Raw genomic sequence first — 9,692 nt, forward strand, 5'->3', positions numbered from 1 at the left:
CTCCTCGGGCTCCCTCGACACCGTTTTCTCCGTATTTTCCTCCCGGTTCTTGCTGTACCAGCTGGACGCCCACGAGCGTCGCTGGTCTCTGCCTGTCTTCTGAGCCCCCCACGCTGGGCGTGTCTCTGTGGAGGAGTCTCCCAGGCCCTCAGCGCAGGGGCCCCCGTCAAATGCCCCTCGTCCCTCCGCCTGGCCTGTGCCCCGCCTGCCGGTGAGCGCTGCCGGTCAGTCGCTGGTGTGCTCGGTGTGCTCGGTGTGCTCGTGCACCTGTCTCTGCCGCTCAGCACCTGCGCCGCCTCCCGCTGTCCCCTAAGTCTGCTGGCTCTGTGGCTAAGCTCCTCCATTCCCCTTCATCCCTGCTGCCCCGGCTGTCCTTCCTGTCCTCACCCCTCTCCTGGACGCCAGGATGCCCCCAACCAGCCTTCGGTCTGTTCCCTGGGCCTCCTCCATGGGCGCCAGCAGTCCTGATGGTGCAGCCACAGCCCCGTCTCTCTGCTCTTCCATCCCGGGTGTCGCTCTGGGGTCCCAGGACAGCGTTGCCCAGCCTTCAGGCACTATCTCGTCACCTCCACAGTTGTCACTCCCTTCGTGCACTGCCCCGGTTCTTGTTTCCTAACTTTGTTCTCCCCACATCCGCTTAGAAAGGAAAGCATGTCCCTGTCTTCAGTGGAAACGGCACCACTGGCTGTAAATGTCAGGTAACAAACGAAACATAAACTGGCCATCGAAAAGCTGGTCAGAGCCAGGTGGACGATCCTGCCAGCGGAGCCCCCGGGGCGCAGGCTGGAGTCAGGAGCGGGCACAGAGCCCGGAGGGCGACTGGAAGGCACGTGAAAAGGGAAACACGTTCTCACCTTGTGTTTCAGGGCTTTTATTGTTGGTTGGAGCATCCACTAAAATCAGCCGACATATCCGCACGGATCCCCTGTTTGGGGAAATCAAACCTCGAATCCTTCATTTGATTTAAAAAGCTCTCCAGAATCTCTCCTTTGCCTCCCTTTGCGCCCTGGCCACTTGGAATATTTCTGTTAGAAAATCAGTGTTTCCCCCTCAGGGCCCTCAAATGTGAGAGAAAATTATCGTCACAGTCAAGTTTGGGGTCTAAGAGAGACTGCTCTCCTGGAAGGGGCTGAGGGGGCGAAAGGGAGGACGGATCTCTGTACCACCCGCCCCCCATTCAAGTCTCCATTCTGCTGCCATGTGGCTGTGTGTCCTGGAGCAAGTCACTTAACCCCTCTGTGCCTTTTTCCTCATCCCTCCCTGATGGGCGTGGTACAGACTGCATGAGTAAATGCGAGACACAGAAAGTCCTCCCAGCGGGACAGTATGGAGCTGAGCCGAGCCTGTCCATCTAAAGGGGCATGGCAGGAAGAACTCACTTTAAATGACAGGCAAGAGGGAAAATGTAATACGTGGCTTCGTGTTCTTCTTTCCCTTTTGTTCTTGCATCCGAGTTTATAATGTTGCTTATTTCATAGTCAAGATTCTTGGTCCTGAGCTTGGAGCACTTTGAAAGAAAAGTATTTAGTGGGGTTTAATAAATGCTCTCCTTTGATATTCTGGTACAGTGGTTTTCAAACTCTTTTAGGACAAGGTGGCAGATGCCGCTAGTTACCCACCCAGTATCTAGTTTCCTTTATTACTTCCTGGGATTGCCAGATTTAGAAAATAAAAATGCAAAACTCCAAGTTAAATTTGAATTTAAATAGACTGAATAATTTTTTTTGGTATAAGTATGTTCCCATATTGCATGGTCAGTTTAACTGGGTGTCCTGTATTTTATCTGGCTCAATTTTGTTCGGGCAGCAGTGTGCACAGCTGGAAAGATCACGTCCTTAACTTCCTTGCAGCTGTGGGGTGGCCTCAACAAATGGTTCTAGTCAATGCCTCCTTTTGGAATAAAACTTTTCAAGCAGAAGGTACTTTGCCTTCTCCCTTTGATTCTAGCTGGAATTGGAATGCAATGCTTGGAGGCACAGCAGCCATCTTGTAGTCATGAGGTGGATAGCTGCCTGATGAGGCTGACTGAGCAGAAGCTGGACAGGGCCTGGAGTCCTGAGGTTCTGGTAGTATCCTTGGTTATGTATTCATATATAACATTTACCTGAGGAAGACACCATTGTCTATGCTGCTGATACTCAGGGCTCTCAGTTGAATACGTACATACGGGAAATACACCCCATGCAGGTGCTCTGGTTAAAGCAATCTGGTGGTGGGGGTAAGGGAGCATAATGCCGTGTGCTTGAATTCCTGCTCCCCTCCTCTCCCCACCCTTCTCCCGGGTGTGGGGGTACCGTGTGGAACCCCTAGCTGTCCACAGAACACAGCTTTCAACCAGCAAACCGCCACTTGCTTCCCACCCTTATTTTCATTTTTGTTTTCTTAGCCCTTCTGCTTCGGGGATGAGGGAGGTGATTTGCAGGTTGCACAAATGCCTGCCGGATGGTTCCCAGGGAATTATGCTGCGACTCCCAGCACCGTTTCTGTGCACCAGGGGGACGTGCCGGTCGGGGAAGGGGGGAGGAGAGCGGGGCCCCATCAGCTCGGATCGCGTGTCCACCCCCAGCCAGCCACGCGACCTCGGGAGGGGGATTCTCTCTCTGCCCCTTCATGCCACTGGCCCAGCCTGGGTGCTACTTTCACTGCTTTGCTCACAGAGTCGTTGCCGACGTGTGTCAGGCGAGCTCACAGCGGGACAGAAGGAGCTGCCCCGGCCCAGCACTCAAGGCCTCTGCGAGACGCCCTGCTCTCTGAGCGCTCGCCCCTCAGCTGGTAGGCACTGAATGACTTACTATGCTTTTCAACTATCCAGTCAGTCTTGTGCTAGTAGCTGTGTAAAATATAGTAAAAATGAATTGCTATTAACAGAAAAATGAAACGGGAAAAGAAAAAAGCAGAAAATACACAGAATGGAAGCCCATGTTGTTTTGTAACTGGGCTCAACGGCTGTGAAACCATCCTGTCAAATTGCCATGGGAATCTCTTGATGCCCAGGTTCATGTCCACACTCGGTGGCCGTGCTGGCTCCCTCCCCGCTCCCGGAACGGTGGCTCTCACCCGTGCCCGGACCCGGCCCTGCGACAGCCTCTAATACTCGCCCCACAATTTGTGCTGGTTCCTTCTCTCCAGCACAGGGTGGCGGGGAGCACGCCAGGGCCTGCTGTTGAGGAAGAAACGCCGAGACCTGTGGCCGCCTCGCCAAGGAGCCGGGGACACCTGCGCCCGCCTCCAGACACTCCGAATGACCTGGCCGGGAGGAGCTCGCAGGCTCGCTCGTGCATGGCGGGGCGGCAGCCGGTGGTGCATCCTCGCTCGCGCACCGCGACCATATAGCTGGGCGAGTCAGCGCGTCACTGCCCCTACCGTAGTGTCTCTCCTCTCCCCTCCGTTTCTATTTCATTTTTGAAAATGTCGGTGGCCTCACTAAATTTCGTACACCAGTGGTCAGGACCATGGAGAGGGGTTGGCTGTGACTTTGCCTCAAAGGAGGGAAGAAGAACCGGCTAAAGCACAACTCCTTCTGGTGGGGTCCCTTGTGCCACGGCAGGGTCCCCGACTCCTTTTCAAAAGCAATGGCAGGATGGGGCCCCTGTAGCCACTGGTCAGCAGGTGTCTCTCTGGTCAGGGGTGACAGCACGTGGGCCAGGTCTCAGTGCTGCTTGATACTGCTTTCCGTGCAGAACGACGGGCAGTTGGAATTCCCGCCTCCCTCTCTGTGTCCTCAATTTCCAGCTCATTTCAAAGTGGTGACAGACCTGAGGCTCGTCTGGCACAGAAGGGGTCATGCCTGAGTGTAGGAAGGCGCTGACACTTGGGGGTGGACCGTCCCCTCCCCGTTGTCCACAGTGCCCTCCGTGAGTAGAGATGGGCTGTCCTTGGATAACTCGACCCACCTCCGCCTCTGTCCACCCGCCTGGAACCCACCCTTCCCCAGCAGCATGGCTCCTCCTCCCCTCGAGGGCCCGGCCGACTCCTTTTCTCTTCCCTGGTGTTGGGTCCACACTTGCCAGTTAGTCATCTCATTGTTATAGGAAAGTATTTCTTTTGTGTCGTTTAACTTTTTCAAGCTCATCTTTACTGAATAAATGGTGAACATGGATCTGTTCCTCATGGGCTCAGCACTGTGCCAGACACCTGGAAATTGCTAGATGAAATTTCACTAATTTATGGGTAGGTGATCCTGCGTTCTCGTGCTTCTGTTATTCCGCGCCAAAGAAAGTCATGAGCAAGTAAATAGCAAACCTGTAGTGAGTAAAAAAAAAATGTTTTATGTTGAGAAAAGCAGCAGGAAAGAGAGTTCAGACTCAAGTTCCTTTTTTTTTTTTTTTTTTAGAAAAACTAGAGTCTAGATATCAACAGATGCTCCTCGACTGATGATGGGGTTACTTCTCCATACGTCCATCGTAAGTCGAAAATGCATTTCATCACCCAGCTTACTGAACATCTGCCTTCCATGTGCTCAGAACACTTTCATCGGCCTACAATTGGGCAAAATCACCTAACGCAAAGCATATTTTATTTTATTAAAAAGTTTTATTGATACACAATAGAAGTACATATTTTTGAGGCATATATGATAACTTAATACATTCATACAATTTGTACACTTGTATAATTCATATAACCAAAGTGTAATTGGGAAATCCATCATCTTATATATTTGTCTCTTCTTTATGCTAGATACTCCTGAATCGTTCTCTTCTAGCTATTTTGAAATATATAATAGATTATTGTAAACTCTAATCACGCTACTGATCTAGAAATACCGCACGATCCGCCAGTTCCGCCACTGGGTCTACATCCAAAGAAAACGAGATCAGTATATTGAAGAGACATCGACATTCCCACGTTTACTGCAGCACTGTTGACAACAGCCACGATCTGGGATTTACCTAAGTGTCCATCGGTGGGAGAATGGACAAAGAAAACGTGGTGATGTGCACAATGACACTATTCGGCCACAGGAAAGGCTGAAATCCTGCTGTTGAAACAACACAGGTGGGACTGGAGGCATCGCGCTGAGCGAAAGAAGCCAGGCCCACGTTCTCACTCTCACGTGGGAGCCAATGTGGACGTCTTGGAGCTAGAGGGAGGGTGGCCTGGTGGCCAGCGGGGGCTGGGAAGGGGTCAGCGATGAAGAGAGGTTGATCGATGGGCACAAATACACAGCTCGACAGAAGCAGCAAGCTACGGAGCCCGCTGTACAGTGAAGCGTTGAGTCTCTCCCGTGATGCGCTGCACACGGCACTGCAAGTGAAGAGCAGGGTGGCCGCGCGGGTTCCCCAGCGTGGCTTCCACCGCACGCGCCTCACTCTCTCACCTCCGTCAAGCCGGAAAACGGCTAACCTCCGTAAGCCAGGCACTGCGGGGAGCAGAACTTTCCAGAATGCTGAGGCCTCCATTTAGCTGCGAGTAGGCCACTGAGCACGGCCCGACCCAGACGCTGTTATCTGGAGTGTGGACAGTGCCTGCCAGCTCACCAGTGCAGGCCGGAGCCACGGCGGGACAGTCGCCAGTGCTTCGTTTCTTTCTTCTTGCGTTTAAGTTCCTGGGCGGGGCGTGTTTACTGGGGACTCTGTCTCACCTGCAGGTGGCCAGGCCTTCCTCCGCTCCTGCAGAGCCCCGGGGACTCTGTGCGATGACCCAGGGCTGCGGTGGGCTTCGCTGTGCCCCCGACCCCCTCCGCGTGGGGTCTGGCTGAGGGGCTGCCTCCCACCTGCCCCGCCTGGTGCTTCAAGTCCGGGCTGCACGCAGCAGTGCCGCCGTCGAGCAGAAGGGGGCGCTCTTGCCTCAGCCTTGCGGTTTTCCCTGCGGCCAAAGCACCCTCCAGCGTCAGGCTGGCCGCAGCCAGCACGTCACCTCCAGGCAGGAAGGGCCCCCTAAGGTAGGCTGTGAATTAAGTTAGTATTGTTTTTAAAACCTCGTGTCCTTAGGTTTTAAAAAAGTACTAAGAACATGAGACTGCAATTTTTTCTCTATTGGAAAAAAGAAAGAGCTGTAAAATTCTAACACTGACGATGAGGAGACGCTGGACCTTCGGGGTCTGGGGCCACTCCTGCTCCCATGGGGGCCACGTGAGTTGCTGAAATCAGACTTGCACCCACCCTGCAGAACCTGCAGCTGTGTTCTGGGGCCATGTTCTGGCATGGACGGGGATTTGTGGCCTGTTTGTCACCAGGGTCCCAGATGTCCTGGGAGGGGGACCCGAGCTTGAGGAGTGGAGGGGCCAGGCCTCCTGAGGATGCAGTTCTGTTCTCCAGCGGGTGGGAGAAGAGGCCCGCAGCCGCCTATGGGGTGGGGGCCCAGGTGCCGATCCGCTGTGTGAGCTTGGCCGTGGCAGTCCGTGGCAGCCCCTTTACTGGAGCAGGGGGCCCAAATGCAAGCCTCGGTGCAAGCACTTTGCAAACTGCCAGATGCTCTGCAAACCCCTCTCATCACCAGGAAGAGGCGACTTGCTTTTCTCTGTCACTCTTGAGCTATGCCCCTGTGCTTCAGCATAGCAGGTTTAAGGTTTGCTTTCATCTTGAGAGACGCGCCGTGTGTGACCACTGCGGGGGGCTGGACTCGGAAGGCTCTGGAGGGCTGAGCCAGGCGTGCTGTGTTGGCGTGCAGCGGGCAGTGTGCTGGGCTTTGACTTCACAGGTCAGAATCAGTTCTGAAACCTGGATTCCCAGCCAGTGTGGCCCTAAAACTTGATGTTTGCTTTGGGATTTTTTGAAGCAATTGGCCTTGGGGCTTGTTTTGGGGTCCCCAAGACCATCCCCACCCACAGAACTTGGTGTAAGGTCATATGCTCACGGGTGTGGTTTATCTCCATGGAGGACACAGAGCAAAACCAGGAAAGGGGAGGGCACGTGGGGCAGAGTCCCGGGAACACAGGCGAGGGCTTCCAAGGGCCTCTCCCAGTGTCGCCACGCCGGCTGCGATGAATTCCTCCAGCAACGAGTGAGAACAACTCGTGCAGCCGGGGAAGCTCAGTAGGGACTCAGCCCCGGGGTGTTTGATGGGAGCTGTCACATAGGCACCCTCTGCCTGGCAGGTACCAAAACCCCAGGCTCCCTGAGGGAGAGCAGGTGTTAGGTGTAAACTGCCCTCTGCGCAGACAGCTGAGGCCGAGTGAGCCTCTTCCCATCTAGGGATGTCGGGGACCCTGAAGCCCAGGACGCAGGGAGAAGCTGGCGCTGGGCCGCGCCCTGGTGGTGCTCCCAGTGTGCAGGCAGCACAGCGCACAGAATCTGACCTCTGGCCTTGCACTAACAGCAGGCAGGTGCTCAGCAGGCATTCCGGAGGGAGGGGAGGAAGGAAGGAATGGATGGGGCTTCCAGAGCCTTCCCTGGGGACTGCTCCTCCACCCAGGGCAGCGTGGCAGGAATCCCGCAGCCCCACGGGTCCTGCTCCGGCTGGCCTGCGCAGGGTGGTGGGCTCCGGCCACACTCCGCTCACTGGCCCTTCGATCGATGTGAGAGCCAGGAGGGCCGGGCTTTTAGATTCGTTCACTTTGCTGTGTCCCCGGAGTCCTGAACACTGCCTGGCACACACAGACACACAGTAAATAATTGCTTGTTCAGAAGGGCCAGTCCCTAAACAAGCCACTGATTGGGGGACAGGGTGTACCAGTGGTTGGCTTGTCCCCTGCTGTCCTTGCAGCTGGGGGTGATGGGAGCCTCCCCTTTGCACCAGGGATCCGTGCAGGATGGGGGAGGGTGTGGTTCCTGGAAGGGGGAGGATGGTGTCAGCCACATGGCGCGGGCCACTGCACACAGCCTGGGTGCCACCCCCAGCCAGAGGGTCCTCTGCTGTCAGAGTAGCTGATTCCTGCCTTGCACTTTTACCTCTTTGTTCTTCTGGGAGGTGGCTGGGGTCCTGGGGGCAGGACTGTGGGAGGCTGGAGGCTGTGGGAGGAAACCTGAAGCCCTGTCTTCCTTGCGGTTCCTTGGCCAGGGGTGGACGCTGTGCGCTGTGCGGGGCAGTGTGGTCTGCTCTCTCTGGAGTAGGTGATGCTTCTGCCCCAGGCCACAATCTGTGTTGTCATCTGCCTTCCTGCTTTCCATGTCCTGTGGGGGCTACTTGGGCCCTTTGGGTCCCTCCTGCCAGGTGTGATGTGGACCCATCCCTGAAGGAGGACTCCACTCTTGGGGCCAATGTGGCCCTCCTGTGGCATGTGCTGGCTGTCTCAGGGGCTACTATTGGAGGCATTTTCTGGGCTCAGGGGGGCTGCCTCTTGGCTGTGCAGGTTGTTCTCCCAACTAGGGGCCTGCCTGATGCTGGAATCCACACCGTGCACCCGGGGGTGGGCTGAGTCTGCCGGAGGAAGGAGCTCCTCTCCCTAGTTATCACGAAGGGCCCATATGGACTAGTGGGCGCAGGGCAGCTCCTACATGCTTGGGGCTCTTGGTGCTCTTGGTGGGGTGTGTGCACGAGTGCACGCGTGCATGTATGTGGTACCAGCACACACGGGAAGGTACGTGCTTACACTTTGTAATCCAGAACCTGTCAAGCGATCACCCGGGGGCTTGTGATGGGGCCTGTTTATTTTAGCCTCTAATTATGTTTTTACCTGAAACAATTTTCAGCTAGATTTCTGTTTGACAAGGTACCAAGTGAGACCCACCTGACCTGGAAAATGACAGGACATTTTTAATCTCTCCAACTTAACCTTTTCATCCTGAACTTAACCTTTCCGTCTGTGATGTAAATGAAGAAATTAGGGCTCTTGACTGTTGTTGATTTAAGGAGATTACAGAAGCACCTCTTGGGGCGTGAACATGAGGGTTTAGCTCCTCTCGGCAGCTGAAAGAGGATGCTCCCTATTTGGGGCCCGGGACCTCTGAGAAGAGTTTATTCCGCCAAAAGCATAGCCTTGTTCTTGGCCCAATTGAGAACTTACTGACTGGCCTTTAGCAGGGCTCACTCTGTGCCGGGCTCTGCTCTGAGCACTTGGCGTGCACTGACTTGTATTTGGATCCTAACCACAGTCCTAGGAGGTGGGTGAGCAGACCGCGTGGAGATGTGAGTGAGCTTCCCAGACCCCCAGCGGGCAGCAGGCAGGGCCGGGGTTGCAGCTCAGCGGCCTGGCTCCGGCCTCCTGGAATGCACCTTTTGCGGTTTTACTGCTGCAGCCGGCGCTGGGCCCTCAGCTGTACGGGGGGCAGGGGTGCTCCTCAGCAAGGGGCTGGAGGCAGACGGCACAGATGAGCAGGCGGCCTGCACCAGCAGCTCATGGATGCTTCGCAGCTGCTTGGAGACACAGGACATCTGTAAATAAACAATGAACACCAACCCGTCCTAGTGTTCTAGGGCTGGGATGACAAAGTACCACAAACTGAGAGTGCTAGAACAACAGACATTTATACTCTCACATTTCTGGATGCCAGAAGCCCGAAATCGCGGTGTCAGCAAGGCCTTGCTCTCCGAAGATTCTAGGGGGGGACCCTCCCGACCTCTCGTGGCTTCTGGTGGTGTCCGGCAATCCTTGTCATTCCGTAACCAGTAGACACATCGCTTCAGTCGCTGCCTTTGTCTTTGTGCAGCCTTCGCTGCTGTGTGTCAGTGCTTACAAAGTCCCCTCTCCTGTAAGGACACCAGTCATCGGGTTAGGGCCCACTCTGATCCAGGGTGACCTCATCTTGATTTAATGACTACGTCTGCACAGATCCTATTTCCCATGACGTCGTACCTGAGGTTCCTGGGGG

This window comes from Propithecus coquereli, unplaced genomic scaffold (assembly GCF_000956105.1).
Source record: "Propithecus coquereli isolate 6110/MARCELLA unplaced genomic scaffold, Pcoq_1.0 Scaffold371, whole genome shotgun sequence".
NCBI lineage: Eukaryota > Metazoa > Chordata > Mammalia > Primates > Indriidae > Propithecus > Propithecus coquereli.